The 18,708-nt window shown below is 31.9% G+C and overlaps 1 pseudogene; it reads right to left on the reverse strand.

Annotated features, from left to right (window-relative positions):
• Window positions 1-1,065: 1,065 nt before the first annotated feature.
• Window positions 1,066-5,692, reverse strand: LOC134385769 (tetratricopeptide repeat protein 39C-like; annotated as a pseudogene).
• Window positions 5,693-18,708: the final 13,016 nt, after the last annotated feature.

Genomic DNA, 18,708 nt, shown 5'->3' on the forward strand with positions numbered 1-18,708 from the left:
GCGATGTATCAAGCACATATGAGAAATGCTTACTGAGAGAAGCTGAATGAGTAGACCATCAAGACTGCAAGTGGAAGTAGTTCTACCTACTTTTATGTTCTAACAGTTTTAGATTATGCATAATTTGTAAACCAAAAAATTATAAAATATTCTCACTGAGTGTGGGAATATTTTAACATATCATATGTTAACCTTCTATAAAGATTCTAAAGAATTTGGCTAACTTAGGTTTAGATTTCAATAATAGGTGTTATATTTTCCATCTAAAATTATTCCAGTTAAACCTTTTATTGACTATCAAGACAGATGCACTGTATTTTTGGAACATTTGGATCTCAATTCTGAGTTTGTTATCTTTCTTCTCTTGAATATTCTGTGCATGATCAAATATTACCTTCTGTTCTTTTATCAAATCTTTTTTTTTTAATATTGATAAAAGCAGCACTTTTTTAATAATAAAAGAGATAGTCTAGCATTGGCCTGGTTTGTTTTTCCCCACAGCATCTGTCTTCACGAGTTACATATTTTTGGTTCCTTTCATAATTTAATAGTAAAAAAACCATGGATTTCTGGAATGTTATATGAAAATAGGACAAAATCACAAAGCAGAGTTCAAAAGTAACCTCAGAATTATATTCTCACTTTACCCTTTGTTTATCCCTTTATTCCAGTATCCTGTTTACTTAGTTATCATCCCCAATGATCTATACATTTCTTTATAAGGATAGAAGACATGTCTCATTTACTGTTGTATGGCCAGTACCTACCACAGTGTTCTAAGTGTGGTCAAGAGCTAAATAAATGTTTATTGGATAAATATAATTGGATTTAGTTAACAAGGAAAAATAACTGTCAAGGGAGCATTATTTACTTTCTCTTTCAAAGAAAAGGGTAACATAAAAAAATTAACAAGAGACACAACTAGAGTGGGTGAAATGTAAAAGCTGTTAAAATAATTAAGGACTTTTTTAGATTATTGTATATGATTCTGTGACATCTTCCGGTGCCCAGATCAAAGAGGAGGATAGAGTCATCTGTTTTAATCATAGCAGCAAACAACCAAAACTATAAATAAAATAAAAGGGAAGAATGTGTAGTTATCTTGTCCCTCTGGCAAGCTTGATGCATCCTTTATAGGTTGGGGAAGGAGCAGTTTGGAAGAACTTTCCACAAGCATAACACTTCAAAGGATGCCAGCACACAGAGCACTTTGATTGGGACTTGTTCCAAAATCTATTTCCCTTTTTCATTGAGAACTGCTGAATTTGATTTTTTTTCTTTTTGAAGATTTTTTGAACTTCTTTAAAGTGCATCTGTGCTCCATCCACAACATCAGTGGCTCCCTGAAAAACTGCAGTTAAATGGGCATAATAGCACTGGGACCATTTTGAACTCTTTTTTTTTTTTTTTTTTTTTTTCCCAGCTTCTCATATGAATCAAATGTATTTCATCCTTGAAATTCAGTTCTGTCATTCTGCACCAACCAATATCATACAGACATACATGTTGAATTTCTCTCCATTTTATTGCAAGTTGCAAAGAAGTATGGAAAGAAGTTAAGGCACTGTTGATTTGACCATGGTTAATTATAAAGGATACAACTCAGAAACAGGCAAATGGAACAGATGCCTAAGGCAAGTTATGTGGGAAGAAGCACAGAGATTCTATGCCCTCTCTGGATGTGCCACCCTCCCAGAACCTCCATGTGTTCACCAACCCGGAAGCTCCTTCTCTATTTTTTAATAATCCAAACATATCTGCCATACAAATAAATGAAAACAACAATAAAACAACAATATAAATTTCCTGATAGTCACCAATGTTAGATCTGTTTAACTACTACAACAATATCACATAAAATGACAACAAGTTTGTTTACAGAATATAAGGGGCATCTTAGTGATTTTAAAAAATGCATATTTACCTTTGCAGAAAGCCCAGTTTTGAAAAATAAAATATTCTGTAGGAAAAATTTATTAAAATATTTAGTGGACAGATTACTTCTATAATCTCTGCTCTCATTTTTGAGAAATATTTATAAGCCTATGTTTCTAAAATCTATAAAGCAATACTTTCATATCCAATTGAAATGAGCAAGACAGATTGTTTTTAGCACACAATAGCTTTTTTATGGTCTCCATTTCTTCATAGACCACTTGGCTGTAAATAATCCATGCAAATAGTAATTAGGCCTTTCCTGGTTTATGCATATAGCATAATGGTTATTCTTGTGACACAGAAATGTTTCAAACAATTTCGTATATAAAATATGCCTATTTAAAGCCATGTGTTTGAAAGGTTAATTGAATGGTTTAGAAATGAACTATAAAGAGAATTCAGAATGGTGAATTTCTGTATGTATCTTTGTTGTGCAGCATCAAGTCAGTGACCTCCACACATATAGTAAACAAGTTAAAAACCTGTTGAGTTTGCTGTTGTTATGTTTGCTGTTGTTATCTTAGGTTTTTTTTTAAGTCTACCCTGGTATGCTAAAAGATTTCTTCTTAATTACGGATAAAAGGTAGAAAAGCTAGAAAAAAAATAAAGATTATACTTAACTTTGATGCAATTATAAAAATTAGAAAATTAGCATTTGTATTAGTCCATTTTGTGTTGCTATAACAGAATACCTGAGACTGGGTAATTTTATAAAGAGCAGAGGTTTATTTGATTACAATTCTGGGACAGCTGCATCCGCCACAGGCCTCAGACTGCTTCTGTTCATGGTGGAAAGCTGCAGGCAGTCAGCGGGTACAAAGTGGCTCACATGACGAGAGGAAGCAAGAGAAAGAGAGACAGAGGAGGTGCCAGGGTCTTTTAAAGAACCAGCTCTCTCAGAAGCTAATAGAGTGAGAGCTCACTCACTACCCAGCCCCCCAGAGCATTAATCCATTCATGAGGGATCCTCCCTCATGACTCAAACAGCTTCCAACACTGCCACGTTAAGGATCAAATTTCCACATGAGTTCTGGGAGGACAGTACATCAAATCTCCATCAGCACTGATACAATACTGTTATCTAATTTAATGACCTTATTCAATTTTTCCCATTGTCCCACTGATGTTGCTTACAGCAAAAGAAAAAAAAATCTGGTCCTGGGTCCAAAACAGAATTTTAACTTGTGTTTAATTGTTAAATTCCTTTAATATCACTAAATCTGAAACAGCTCCTCAGACTTTTGTCTTTGTGGGATGTCCCTCAATTTACATTTGTCTGATATTTCATAATGATTAGATTCAAGTTAGACATTCAGCAGGAATACCAACAATATAATATTTTGTCCTTCCACAAGCATGATAACAGGAAGCACATGGTTTCTATTTGTCCTACTATTTGGTGATGTTAACTTGCACTGAGTTTAGGTAGTGTTTGTTTGACTTCTGCTCTGTGATCTTACATCTTTCAATTTGTGTGTAATAAGTGTTTGGGGAAAGTACTGTCCACAAGATATAACCAAGATACGTGCTTTATTTTAACATTGCAAAGAAGCATCAACGTAAAAGCCTGGAAACATTTTATCCCCATTATACAATTAACCACAAAGACATTGTACATATTGAGTAAAGGTGAAGAGTTTTGCAGTGAGTGACCATCTGTGACAGGAGTGAAGGCAGACCATATTAACAGATGCAGGTGACCTGGAATATTTCTTGAAGAAAGATAGGTTTGTTTTCTTCTGTTACTGTCTTTATGTTCTGTAAAATAGATGCCAGGATATCAGCTTGATGCAAGAGGGGAGAAGACGTTAGAGGTTTGATGAGAGAAGATGGTGATTGTACAGGTATTTGAGAGTTCAATGACTAGGCAAAATAGAGTAGGACTGCTTAGCAGAATGAATATATCACTTGAGATATATAAGTATCACAATTCACATAAAATGTAATGAGTGAGCATAGCTGTCTCATTTTTTATTTGATCATATTCTTTTTCTTGAGTCTAATCCTTGAATAGAAAATGATCTGGTTTCAATCATTAGAGAGTAGAGATTTGTCAGTCAAGTATAAAAAAGATAGAGTGGGGCAAGAGAATGATAGATGAAGCACTGTCCTTATGTTGGGTAAAGAGGAAAGGAAGAAAATGACAGGAGTGGTGAAGTTTAAAAGTGGTAGTATCCATAAATTAGATGATGCAAAGTAGTGGAACACTATCTGGAGAGAGAACACTAGAATAAGTAATCCTGAAAAATAGAAGAATGCAGTCAGTGCTTAAATGTTATAAATAATGATTCTGGAGGTGATACAGTTATTGATAACAAGATACACACACACTACTGTATGTCCATAGGATAGTACAATAAAATGAGAAGCAATATGTATCTTTTCCTATATCAGCATAATACAGCAGTTCCCCTTATCCGTAGTTTCCTGTGATTTGTTTCCCACGGTATAGTACAGTAAGATATTTTGAGAGACAGAGAGAGAGAGAACATATTCACATAACTTTTATTACAGTATATTGTTAGTAAATGTTCTATTTTATTATTAGTTGTTGTCAATCTCTTACTCTGTCTAATTCATAAATTAAACTATCATGTATATATGTATGTATGTATAAGAAGAAATATAGCATATATAAGATTTGGTATTATCTGCCATTTCAGGCATTCCCTGGGGTTCTTGGAATGGGGACAACAGGGAACTATAGTATTAACATTGTAACCAAAATAAAACTTAAAATATAATAAAAGAGATACTCAAAATTAAAGAAATGATTGAGAAAATGAACAATAAGATATTTTGATAACCTTAGTCAATCTAGGCTGTAATAACAAAGTGCCATAGGCTAGGAGGCTTATAAACAACAGAAATTTATTTCTCACAGTTCTGGAGGCTGGAAGTTCAAGATTAATGTGCTTGCATGGTCAGGTTCTGGTGAAGGCCTTCTTCCAAACTGCACACTACAGATTTCTTGCTGTATTCTCATATGGCAGAAAGAGGGCTGCAGAGCTCTGTGGGGTTTGTTTTATAGAAGCACTAGTCACATTCATGAGAGCCCCACTTTCATGAACTAATTTCCTTTCAAAGGCTGCACTTCTTAAAACCACCACACTGAGGATTAGGATTTCAATATATAATTTTTTTTTTTTTGGAGGGGTGGACACATTTAGTACATTGTAGTTATCATAACCGTTGGTTTAAAAATTCATTTGCACTTTATGAAATATTTGAAGGGGGAATAGGAGGAGAAGAAATAACACATCCGTACTAAAGCATTTTAGTGAAGATTACAGCTATTAATAAATAGCAGAATGGAGAAGTGAATTGTGGAATAGTAGAGAACAATGCAATGAATAAACTATCATTATATTCACAGTATGAATACATGTCACAAATGTTCACACGGAAATGTACAAAAGTCATAAGTATACAGCTTGGTGAATTATTATAATGTAAAATGGAAAATTACAGGTTAAGAAATAATAAGTAAAAAGGATAATGCAATTATTGCAAATTAAATCTACAATGAAATAACACATTTTCCCAATGTGATTGGCAAAGATATAGAAAGCGATGAAGAAAAAGTTGGGGAAAGAAGGCAATCCATACTCTTTATTTGGGGACATATTTTGTTTAAATTGATGGTACTGAGTTTACTAGTCACCAGCAAACAATTTTTTAAATGCTCATAGCCGATGAATCAGCAATCCCACTTCTGGAAATGTATCTTAAAGATATATATGTACATGAAAATTTTATAATAGCAAAATACAAAACAAACTTCATGTCCATTAATGGTATGTAAATTAAATAAATCATCATGTATACATGAAAAAAATAAATAAATGGTTCTCTTAAGAAGATAAACATGTAAAATGTGGAGTGTGTTGCATTTTATAAAATGAATATAGCATGTTTAGAACAAATCCTGTGCTTTAACATTTTGACTAATATTTCAAAAATTATATATTATGTTGTTTTTCTGCTCCATACAGATGAACAGTTTAGACTTTCTCTTATTTCCAGAGATACTGATGTTACATTTATTTATTAAATGATTCAGTTTTAAGCTTACCCAATTTATTAATATATTTTTTGTAGGTTAATAGCTCTTTTATGTGAGTTAATACCTTGCTGATTTTGTAAACCATTTTTTAAAAATTTTCAGAGTTATAAATCTGTTTTATTCATGTGCTTTTTATATTAATTATTAATTGTTTATGTGAATTTCTTCTAAGACCAATTTAATCATATCACATACACATAAAAATATTATTTTCACTCCAGTTATTTTCACCATAGTTTTACATCTAATATCATACCATGCTTAATCTACAAATTGTTTAAAATAAATTTTTATATTAATTTGCAGGTTATAGGATTATTTTGTTTTTTATTTTTTACTTTTCAGGTTTGAGAGGTTGTTTTCTGTTTTAATTTCTTCACAACATGTTGTATTCTGTGTGTCCTATATATACTTAAACATTTTGAAAATATTTAGTGGATAAATAAAACGGTAGATTTTTATAGGAATTAGATTTTAATGGATATGATCTTCATACTCTACTTATTATGCAACATTGTTTATAAACACCTATATATATTTTTTTCTATTTTTAAATCTCATGAGCAGAGGAAGGAATTTTGAAATTTCTTATTGTTTTATGCTATCATCTGTGTTGTATTGGGGGATATTTTGTTCTTTGCATAAAATGCTGTATTTGCTTTCCATTTAACAAAATTTACTAATAACATATAAACTAAATATCATTGTGTCTAGGTGTGTTATTGATGTAAGTAATAGTGACAGAGACTTACGTAATTATAGATGAACACTTAATTGGAAACAATTCATATCCTTATTATATTTATCTTTGAGTGTTTACCATTATGGTCACATTCATAGTAAACCAAAAAAATAAAATGAAATAAGACATAAACTATAAAATTGCACAAAGATAATATACTTATTTTACCAATTTAATAATAAGTCAAATAATTTTACTAGTATTTTTAAAATAGGTTGAAACATTTCATTGAAAGTTAGGTACTTGTAAATTTATCAGCTATATAAAAGATATTACTAATTATTGAAATATAATAATTATTGAATATAACTAATTATTGAAATATATTGGAATATAAACATATTCCATTTAGTCCTGGAATAAAATTATAAGCAAAAATCAATTGTTTTGAGTAAAACTTGGTTAAATGAAGCAATTGGTTGTAGTTTTAGAGAGACAAAGTTACTTATTTATTTACAATCTTTAAATATTTAATGTCATTATTTTTAGATGACATTTTAACAAGTTCTGTCTACATGTTAAGATGTGTGATTTTAAGGTCCGGCCTTGTGGCTCACTCGGGAGAGTGCGGCTCTGGTAGCACCGAGGCTGCAGGTTCGGATCCTACATAGTGGGGATAGCTGGTGCACTCACTGGCTGAGCGTGGTGCAGACCACACCATGCTGAGGGTTGCGATCCCCTTACCGGTCAGAAAAAAAAAAAAGATGTGTGATTTTAAATCCACCTTTTTTTATTGCAGACTAACTACAGAAGTAATTTTGAAAAAGTACTCTCAGATTTTCCTTTTGTAAAAACTTACATCCGTTCTATATAATAGTCATTGCTGAACAGAAACACACAAAAATCTTTAAAAGTAGAAATAATAAAGAAAAATTATCGCAAAGTAAATGGTAGCTTAACTACACAATTTCCTAGTATGCCACACGTGTGAAAAACCCTACATACATAGCCAGCTTTTTGAGAGATTTTGCTCTATTTTGTGTAAAAGATGAAAGCAGAAATTGTTCTTTAAAATTCAGAACAAATGAAGAATTGCTGATCAACATGTATAAAATTTGAGTTATGCAAGTTAAATAAGTCTTAGAGATCTGGTTTATAACATTGTGCCTGTAGATAACAATACTGTGTTATACACTTGAAAATATTAAAGTAAAATAAACAAATTAATTAATTTAATTTAATTCAGGATATCTAAGTTAAATATTTAATGTGGAGTTACTGTTTGGTGTAATCTGGATGACTTAGGTAAATGATGTGTAATTCAAAGATCAACAAACTATGGTCCACAGGCCAAATCTGACCTGTTATGGCCCAGTGCAGCCTCATTGATTTGGTCATGTGGTGTCTGTGACTGCTTTGGGCTACAACTGCAGAGTTGTGGTTGCAACAGAGACATTATGGCCTTCAAAGCTGAAAATATTTACTCACTGGTTCAATACAAAAAAAATTTGCCAATCCCTGAATATGAAGAAATATTGATGAATGTCTCTCACAGATTTGAAAAATATTTTTTAGCGTTTTCTTCAAAATCTACATCTCAGCACATTAAAAACCATAAAATAAACATTGCAATTGTTGAATTTATATTATATCTATACAGCGATGGATTATGAAGTAATTTAAATTGCATGGAGAATAAAATATGAGATTGGCTATCAAGAGACCTAGTTTTGTAGTTTGGAAAAATTTATAATTGAGAGATGTAAGCCTTATTTGGAACTTGTTTGCTTGAATAGTTAAATTTTTAAAAATAGTTTTGAGTCTGAGAGCCTTAGAGGTGCTTGAAGCAGCTGTGTCTGTATAAATTGGGGACGTGAAAGAAATGCAAATTCTTGGGCCCTCACTGTAGTCCAACTGAAACAGAATAAAAGAGGTGAAGTCAAGAAATCTGTGTTTTAGCAAGCTTCTAAGTGATTCTTATGTTGCTAAAATGTGAGAAGAACTAAATAAAATAATCCCAAAATATCCCTTACAATATATATGTGTGTGTATACATATATACACAGCATAAAGATCAATAAAAGTTGCCTTTTTACTTGAATTTAATTTTAATCTTTTTAATATTTTTTTCCAAATTTGGATAGATATTCTATAATTTTACTTTATTGACCATTTCAATTCTGAGTTATTTATTACATAAAAAGAAAATGTATCTAATGAGCTACACAAATTTCATTATTGAGACTAAATCATAAACAGTTTTCTAATATAAAAGCAAATAGCAGTGTATTAGGATGCTCCAGAGAAGCAAAACCAAAAAATATACATAAATACAGAATGCGCTCACCTGCCCAGTCTTGCTTATGGGCCTGGCTCTCTCAGTAGAAATCTCCCCCTCCTCCATGCTCAACCTTTTATCACTTTCCAGCCCAATAATGTTCCTGGTTCACCAGGGATCACTTTCATCTTGAGAGGGCCCACTGCCCCTCTCTGATATGGCTGAGTCTGGGCTTGAAGACATTTGATAGGTAAGGCTGAATATCAAAACCCCCAAATTTTCAAAATTTCAGTGGTTTTACAGTAATAAGGACATTTTTCACTTATGCCATCTTTTGGCAGCTAGGAACAAGCTGCAGCTTTTCTTAAGTCCTTACTGAAGGAGCAGTGATTTCAAGTGCAAAAAGGTTTAAAAATGGCAATAGAGCAGGCAAAAACCTGTCATGGCTCTAAAACCTGTTGTGTTTATCACCCCTGCTCACATGCCTTTGGCCAAATCAAGTCAAATGGCCAAGTCCAGCATTAATTCAGAAAGGAAGCAAACTCTTCCCACTGGAGGAAGATGTGTCATGTGACAACAGAAAGAAAGATCAATTCTTTTGTGGAAAAAAATGAGTGAAAAAATGGAAACTGTTTTACCATTAATTTAATGATTACTTTTTCTTATTGAGGGTCCAATTGATTTTCATATGTTAAGAAGAGTTCTTTACCTTATTTCACAAAAAGATATGACTTAATATAATTATTCCTGAAATATTTGATTATGGCATTAAATTACTTTAATTTGTTAATTATCCACTATTAATTTAATAATTTTCCTGAATTTTTTAACTGTATCAATAAAATACTCAGCAACTTATACCATGAAAGCATATGCACGTAGACTAGAAATGTCAGTATAATCTCAAACATGTATATGCTTAAAACACTAAAAGTTGCATATATTCTGTTCATTTCACTAGCACATTTACACATACATATACAAAGATATATACTGATCATAAAATCATTCAGTCACATTGGTCACTATATACTATAATTGTATCTATGAGAAAAGATGGTGTTCATAAAAGCAAAATATGAAAGCTATCACTTGCTAGTATGGGTTGAAAACTTTATAAAGTATGGCTACTAGAAATGGAAAAACATTAACTACAGCAATATATCCATTATTCAAGAAACTATAGAATTGTTATATAGAATATAGTAATTTAATATTATATTTATATTTTAGGCTATAAAACTGGAGTAATAACCATGCAAATTTTATAGGGTTTATGTAAGCTAAATTAGTTAATATATGGATAGCATTTGGACCATTGTATGAAATAATAAATACTTAGCATCAATATATGCATTTTCATTTTATTCATGTAAAATACATTAGAAAAGAAAAATATCAACATTTTCCTTCATTGCATAGTATTTAATTAGTATTCTTAAAGATACTTTTCTTGGATATCACCTTCGCCTTAAGCACACACAGTTCAATAATAATAATAAAAAATTCTATAGACTTTAGTAAGCAATTAGCAAGAGATGATGGGCAGTTGAAGAAAGACAAATTTTGTCTCAATGATAAGAAAATGAATTTGAATAACAGAAAAACTAAAATGCATAGGATTTTGTAATTGAATATGTACCATAAGCAAGAAAGATCAAGGATAACTTCAAATTTTATGACTGTATACAGAGTGAAAGATAACGGCACAACAGAGCCAGTGAATAAAGTAGAAGGAATGATTTAGTGGAAAATTCAAGATTTTAATATACACGAATTTAGCATGATGATAAAAACTTAATTTTGTAAGTTTTAAGTAAATGTACATTTACCATAGAAACTCATATTCAGTACAACCTTATTAATATACTTATTCTGCCTTTTAAGGATATATATCCTCGCATTAATACAAAATGCATAGATACCATTGATGTAAAATTAAAGCAAAAATTCTGGGATTCAACTAGTGGTTTATGCTTATTAGAATTAATAAGGACACTAAAATTTGTAGGGTTATTTATTTATTGTATTTATTAATCCAGATTTACCGTTTAAAGTAGAGAAATAGAAGAAACATCAGATAATATTTCATGATGTATTTATTATATATTTAAATGTCTGGCAATATAATCTGATTATGAGTAATAAATAATATTTGTTCTTTCACTCTGAATTTTCATTTTCTACCTCTCTCTGCAATTTTTATGATCAGTTCACCACCAATTCTTCCATAGTATTAAATTAATTTCATTATAGCTTGATATATAAACTAGCTTAAGTCATGAGTATAAATATTAATTAAAATTTGCCTTAATATTCATTACCAGGAGAGAACTACATAAATTATAAGGCTTACTCTTTCTGATGACACAAAAATATTATATTTGGTAAAATTAGATTAGTATATTTTCACAATCATTATCTCAGCATGTTTAGAGAGTTGGAGAGTTTTAATCTTATATATTACAATGAATTTCATGGAAATAAATTTGATTGGGGAATTGTCTGATAACCTAAGGACGACATTGTTGGTAAGCTCTTGACCGTTCTCTGATAAAAAAGTTAATTAAAAAACATCATTCAGCGATCATTTTGTCTCTTTTTGATGTCCCTGAGTCATATTGTTTGGGTATGAACAGAATATGTGCAAAGCAAAATAGGCAAAAGTTAGGATATTAGAGCAACAGTTTAAGTGAATAGAATTAAGCCTTTTTACAGGGTCATTGCCTGTGTTTAATCTAATTTCCAGTAATTTTCACATAATAAATTAATGTGAAATTTTCTAAGAAGTTTGAGCAGACTTCTTTCTTTAATAGGGCATATGAATGTGAAGATAAACACGACAAATGGCCTTTGCTATACATCTGACTTCAAGCAGCCAATTTGGTAATCTTAAAAAACTTGCAGGAAAAAAAAATACAGAAAAAAGAAAAATAAACCTAGATTCATGAGAAACAGAGAGAAAGGTGAATAAATAACTTTTGTTGCCATCACTTATCAAGTTACTACATTTATTTCAAACACTATAATGTATGCTTATGTCTATTGCTTCAACAATTGTCTTTCAAGGAAGATTAATGCAGAAAAAAATGAAAACAAAACAAACTGAATGTACAAATTATAATATTCAACCTAGAGGAGCACATTATTGCATAACAAAATAAAGATTCTCAATATATTATTAAAATAAAAGTAATTTACTGAGTTGTAAAAATTGTACATATTAGCATTTATTGAAGAAAAGCATTTATCGAGTATAACAAAATATATTTCTCTTTAAAATAAGCACAAGATATGTACATCTTTTCAAATGTATGCAGTATAAAACGTTATTATTTACTGAAAATTTCTTCTATCCGTAAAACATAATATGTGCATAAATAACCATGCTGGTGCACTGATTCTTACTATTTAGAAGCTGTTTCAAAAAGAAATTACTTTTTCCAAGTTAATTAGGAACATATGCTAGAAAAACAAAATAATTACCAAATAAGATTTTACATTTTATGCAAATGAAGGAATACATTTAAAGACTAACCTCAAAGTCATTTTAAATATCCCACTTTACAGTCATATGATTTTGCCTTTGAGAAGACGTAAAATGGAATGTGTGCTCCCAGCAAAAATACACATATTAACATGTTGTTTTAGGCAGATGTTGTCACAGATGCAGAAGAAAATTTAATATGTGCTCTGGCCAAGCAGCTCAGAAATTACTTTCTCACACATGAGTAAGCATCCATACCAAACACACTGTCAGCAGCCTCATGTCTCTGTATAACACATAATGGAAAGCCATCTGTCCATTGCAGTAATTTGCCAAGAGCACAACCCAACATACTATTTGATTTCACTATATTTAAAAATGAAATAACAAACAGAATTCCTTAACAGTATATTTATTTATTATTGTTTATTATTATTATTATTATTATTATTATTATTATTATTGTTGTTGTTGTTGTTGTTGTTGTTGTTGTTGTTGTTGCAATGTTTGAAATAAAGGGAACTCCTAATATCTTGATTAAATCGGTTATGGAAATAATAAATTTTGCAGTTCATACTGAACAAGTGAAATGCTGGATTTTGACTCAAATGTAAACAAGGTTAGTTTTGATTAAACTCTTTTACACCTTTTTCTTTTAACTAATAGACAGAATGTTTTAGGGCAGTTTTAGGTTTATAAAAAAACTGAGCATAAAATAGAGATTTTCCACATACTTCCTCTCCCCCTGCCCTTAGTTTTCCCCATCACTAGTGTATTGCTTTATATGCATTTGTTATAATTAAACTAATATTGACACATTTGCAGTTTATATTTTGGTTTATCCTGTGTATTGTACCTACCTATGGGTTTTGATGAATGTATAATGTCATATAGCCATCATTACATTATCATATAAAAATATGCATTATCATTACAGTATCATAGTTTATAATACACGATACACATAATGTCACTGCTCTGAAAATCCTCTGTTCTCCACTTACTCATCCCTTTCTTACCCTCTCAACCCCAGGTAACCACTGATATTTTTATAGTTTCTATAGCTTTGCCCTTCCCAGAATATCATATAGAATCATACCCTTAGAATCAGTATAAAAAGTTACAGTATGTAACATTTCATATTGGCTACTTTCACTTAGCAATATGCACTTAAGATTTCTCTCTGTCCTTTTGACATTTGATAGCTCATCTCTTTTTATCACTAAATTTTGGTAGAGTTACTAACAGATGAAGCTGCTATTGTTTGAATGTTTTGTCTCCTCTAAATTCATGTTGAAATTGCCAGTGTAGCAGTATTAAGAAGTGGGGCCTTCAGGAGGTGATTAAGTCATGAGTGTGGAGCCCTCATGAATGGTATTAGGTGCCTTATATAAGGGCTTGATAGAGTGGGTCCCTCTGCCATTCATTCCACCTTCTGCCACGTGAGGACACAGTGTTTCTTTCTTCTGGAAAGTGGAGCATTAAGGCTCCATCTTGGGAACAGAAAGCAGCCCCCATCACACAACCAAACCTGTCAGCCCCTTGATTTTGGACTTGTCAGCCTCCAGTACTGTGAGAAAATAAATTTTTGTTCTTTATAAATTACCCAGTCTCAATTATTTTGTTAATAGCAGTACAAACAGACTAAGACAGAGCCATCACCGTGATCAAGATAATTACCATATATATATATATATATCAATCTCTAAAGTTTTCTTATTCTGTTTTTAAAATTAATATACTATTTTTGAGAAGTTTGTGTGGTATATTTACTACAATTTTTGAGCCGATATTGATATATTATTATTAACTAAAGTTCATAGTTTACATTAGGGCTCCCTCCTTGTGTTGTACATTCTCTGGGTTTTGAAAAATACGTAATGACATATCCACCATTAAAACAGGTGCGGAATAGTTTCACTGCCCTAAGCATGCTCTGTACCCCATTTCTTCTACCATTCTTTCCTCCCTCCCAGCCCCTGGCAAGCATTGATTTTTTAACTGACTCCATAGTTTTGCCTTCACCAGAATGTCATATAGTCAGAATTGTACAGTAAGTAGCCATTTTAGAATGTTTTCTTTTTTCAGTTAGCAACATGCATTTGAAGCTATTCCATATCTTTTTATGGCTTGATAGCTCATTTATTTTCACTGATAATTATAATGCGTTCTAGGGACAGACCACAGTTTGTATTTCCACTAACCTGTTGAAAGACATCTTGATTTCTTCCCATTATTGGCAGATATAAATAAAGTGGATATAAACATTGATACCCAAGTTTTTGTGTGAACATGTTTTCAACTTATTTACACAAATGCCTAAATACAAATAATTGCTGGATCATATGGCAAGACTATTTTTACCTTTGTAAGAAGCTACTAATTGTCTTCTGATGTGGCAATATCATTTTGCTATTGCATGAGCAATGACCAAGAGTTCCTGTTACACCACACAAAAACCTACACATAGATGTTTATAGCAGCTCTATTTATATTTATAATTGTCAAAACTTAGAAGCAACCAAAGTGTCTTTTGGCATGTGAATAGAGAAATAAACTATGATTCATCCAAGCAATAAAATGTTATTCAATTATAAACAGAAATGAGCTATGAAGCCATGAAAAGACACTGAGGAACCTGAAATGCATATTACTAAGTGAAATAAGCCAGTCTAAAAAAGCTACATACTATATATCTGAACTATATGATATTATGGAAAATGCAAAACTATGAAGACAGTAAATAGTGTTTGCCGGGAGTTGAGAGAGGAGGGAGGGATAAATAGGCAGATCACAGAAGACTGTTAAGGCAGTGAAAATGCTCAGTACAATACTAAAATGATAAATGCATGACAGTATATATTTGTCTAAACCCATAGAATGTACAAAACCAAGAGTGAACACTAAGTTAAGCTATGAGCACAGGGTGATTATGATATGTCAGTATAAGTTCAGCAATTGTAACATATGCTATGTATCATTCTGGTGTAGGATGTTGATAATGGGGAAGGTTTTTCATGTGTTCGGGCACAGCATATATGGGACATCTCTGCACCACCTTCTCAATTTTGCTGTGAGTATAAAACTTCTCTAAAAAAATAAATTCTTAAAAAATGTCAGTTGTTCATTGCTGGTAAGAGAGCAATTGACTTTGTTTATTAACCTTATTTTCTACAGCCTTGCTACAATTGTTGATTCTTTGGGAATTTCTACATATGAAGACAGTTTTGTTTTTCTTTTTCAATCTGTGTACCTAATTTGTATTTCCTTTTCATGTCTTATTGCTTTAGGTAGACTTCCAGTACATTGTTGAATAGGTTAATAATAAGTTATCAAATGTTGGGGCTTAGAGTTGTTCCTAATATTTTTTATTATTATTTTAATGTCCATGGGATTTATACTGTTGCTCACCCCCCTCTTTAATTCTGATATTAAATAATTTGTGTCTTTACTCTTTCTTTCTTGGTTAGCTAGAAGTTTATCAATTTTATTGATCACCAGGTGTTCTTTGAGTACTATATAACTCATGGTTTTCAGTGTTGAGAAGAATAAAGTAATAGATTTTATGAAAGCATTTTTTATTTTATATATTTATAACTATGACTGAGAGACTGATATGTACCCTATGGAGTAAAGAAAATTCTGTAGATCTGCGAATCCCAGGTGGTAGAGTTCCTATGAGTAAAAACTAGTAAGAAAATTATAGGATAGCTGGAGTGTAACTGAAGATCATATGTATGATTAGATTAGTAGTACATATTGTTAAAACAATGGATGAACGACAGTTTATGCAAAGCTATGGCTAGCTAAAAATGTAAAAAATGAATTTTTTGGTGAACTTAAAAGTTAATCAATTAACGCCATTTATTTACAACTTGTAAAGAACTTACAGAAGTAGGAAAGCTTTAAAATAATGATCTTAACAAGGGAAGTGCAGATTTTACATACCAGTTGGTTAACTATAAGCATTGTATTTTTAATAAATTCATGTTTAACAGTTTAATTATCACAGAATTAGTGATTCAACATTATAAAATAAATTTGTTTGCTATTTTAACAAATTGAAATAGTTTTCCAGCAATATTAAGCCTGCAATTTATGTTAACAAAATCAGTTTCAAGGTTACAAGTCAACAATATTTGTAATAGAATAATTAACATTTCATACTTATGTAAAATCATTTTGCTCCTCCTAGAAAACTGACTTATGCAGAAATTCAACTTTATACTGGCTTTTATCAATATATTTGTTACTCTAGTTTCACCTAAAATGTAAGAAATACAAACCTATAGATAATCTTTAGATGAAAATGTATTATTGTTATATTTTCCAAAGTGTATTTTCAGACATACAACATAATTGGATAAAGAATCTTTACTTATTTTAATGGAAGCAGAATTTTGCTATTTAAATAGATACATCAATTAATTTAGATTTCATTTTAGTACATAGTGTACTGAAAGCGTTAAGTTGTCTTTCAAAAGTCACTCAATTGTCTCAGATGTATTTCATTAAAATGCTTCTATTATTATTGAAAGAAATGTCCCAGAAACATACCCTATGGCCATACAACCCTGAACATTCCTGGTCTCTTCTGAGACACGATTAAAATAAAAGTAGTTTACTTTGAAAGTGATCCTTGGAAGGTCCAAGAGTAGAGTCTAGAAATGAGACAGAAAAGGGAGGAAAGCTAAGATATACAGAAGAATGAGCAGGTTACCACTATGTCAACTAAGGCTTGCTCATTCTAGGGACATCTGGGACTGATTAGGCAAGCCTCAAGAGTTCCCCACCTCAAACACGAAGAAGCTGGGGTACATAATCACCAGTTATTTTTTTTGTCATTGTTTGATGGCTTCCCTTGGGGACATTCACATCCTGACACTTCAGGCCTATTCCGTATGTGAGTTGAGTAAAGCCCACAGGCTCATAGTCACAGGTGTCTATAATAATAAATCCTCCATGTGGTTTGGAAAATTAGGTACAAAATGGTGTAGATGAGGCACTGATGGTTACAAACTACCCCTTGGACAACTAAGATAAGGTGCTTCATGTACTCTGAGGACACTAATTCTTCAAGATAATGGATGGTTATAATTTCTAAAAAATTTTTTTTAAATAGGAAAAAAAAGAAGAGTATTTAGACAAGCTACTGAGTAGTTAGTCTTCACTGCCATAGTTTGTTATCAGACAACAATTGGTATCTATTCTCTTCCTCACCCATTCTAGATTTGCCTTACATTTGGCCAGCATTTCTGCTCATCTAATCTGCTTGCCTGCTGTCTCAAGCTACATATAAATGGTCAAGGTGTCTAAGCACCTGATTACTCTGTTCCTCTTGTAGGGTCTTTCTCTGATTATTTGTTCAGTGATTTCTCTGCAAGACATGCTGCCTGGTTGACAGTGATGTAAGAAATAAAGCTGTGAATGCTTAGGTTCCCCAGAGTGCATCCACCTGTACGTTCTCCAAATTGTTTTGTCTCCAGTCTTGCAGTCTTGAATTTTCCACGGCCCTCATTGTCCATCCAAACTATGTGCTACTATAAAAAACAAAACGAGGTAAAACAAAAACCTGTTCATATCCTTATTTTTTATTACTTCCTGTATCTAAATTGATGACCCACGCATTCTAAGTTTAGTTCAGTGGCAATATTTATCTTCATTAGTGACTTTTAAGACCACTCTCAGAGGTGCTATGCTAAGGCACTGTATTAGTCAAAGTTCTCCTTCCAGAAAAGGAAGGGGGTCAGGGGAGGGAGGGAGGGAAGGAGAGAGAGAGAGAGAGGGAGAGAGAGGTTTACAGGAACCTTGGTGAATTCAAAATATTCAGGGTAGGCTAGAAGGCCCAGAGAAGAGTTGCGGTTCAAGTCCAAAGTTAAAGTCCAAAGACCATCTCCCAGCAGAATTCCTTTCTGCTCAGGGGAGATCAGTCTTTGTTCTATTAAAATCTCCAATTCATCACACAAGGCTCACCCTCATTATGGAGGGTGACTTGATTTACTCAAAGTCTACCAATTTAAATATTTTTTTTTTTTTTTTTTTTTATTTATTTATTTTAATTTTTTTTTTTAAATTTTATTTTGTCGATATACATTGTAGCTGATTAATGCTCCCCATCACCAAAACCTCCCTCCCTTCTCCCTCCCCCCCTCCCCCCCAACCATGTCCTTTCTGTTTGTTTGTTGTATCAACTTCAAATAATTGTGGTTGTTATATCTTCTTCCCCCCCCCCTCGGTTTGTGTGTTAATCTCATCCA

The sequence above is a fragment of the Cynocephalus volans genome, chromosome 9 (genome assembly GCF_027409185.1).
Source record: "Cynocephalus volans isolate mCynVol1 chromosome 9, mCynVol1.pri, whole genome shotgun sequence".
Taxonomy (NCBI): domain Eukaryota; kingdom Metazoa; phylum Chordata; class Mammalia; order Dermoptera; family Cynocephalidae; genus Cynocephalus; species Cynocephalus volans.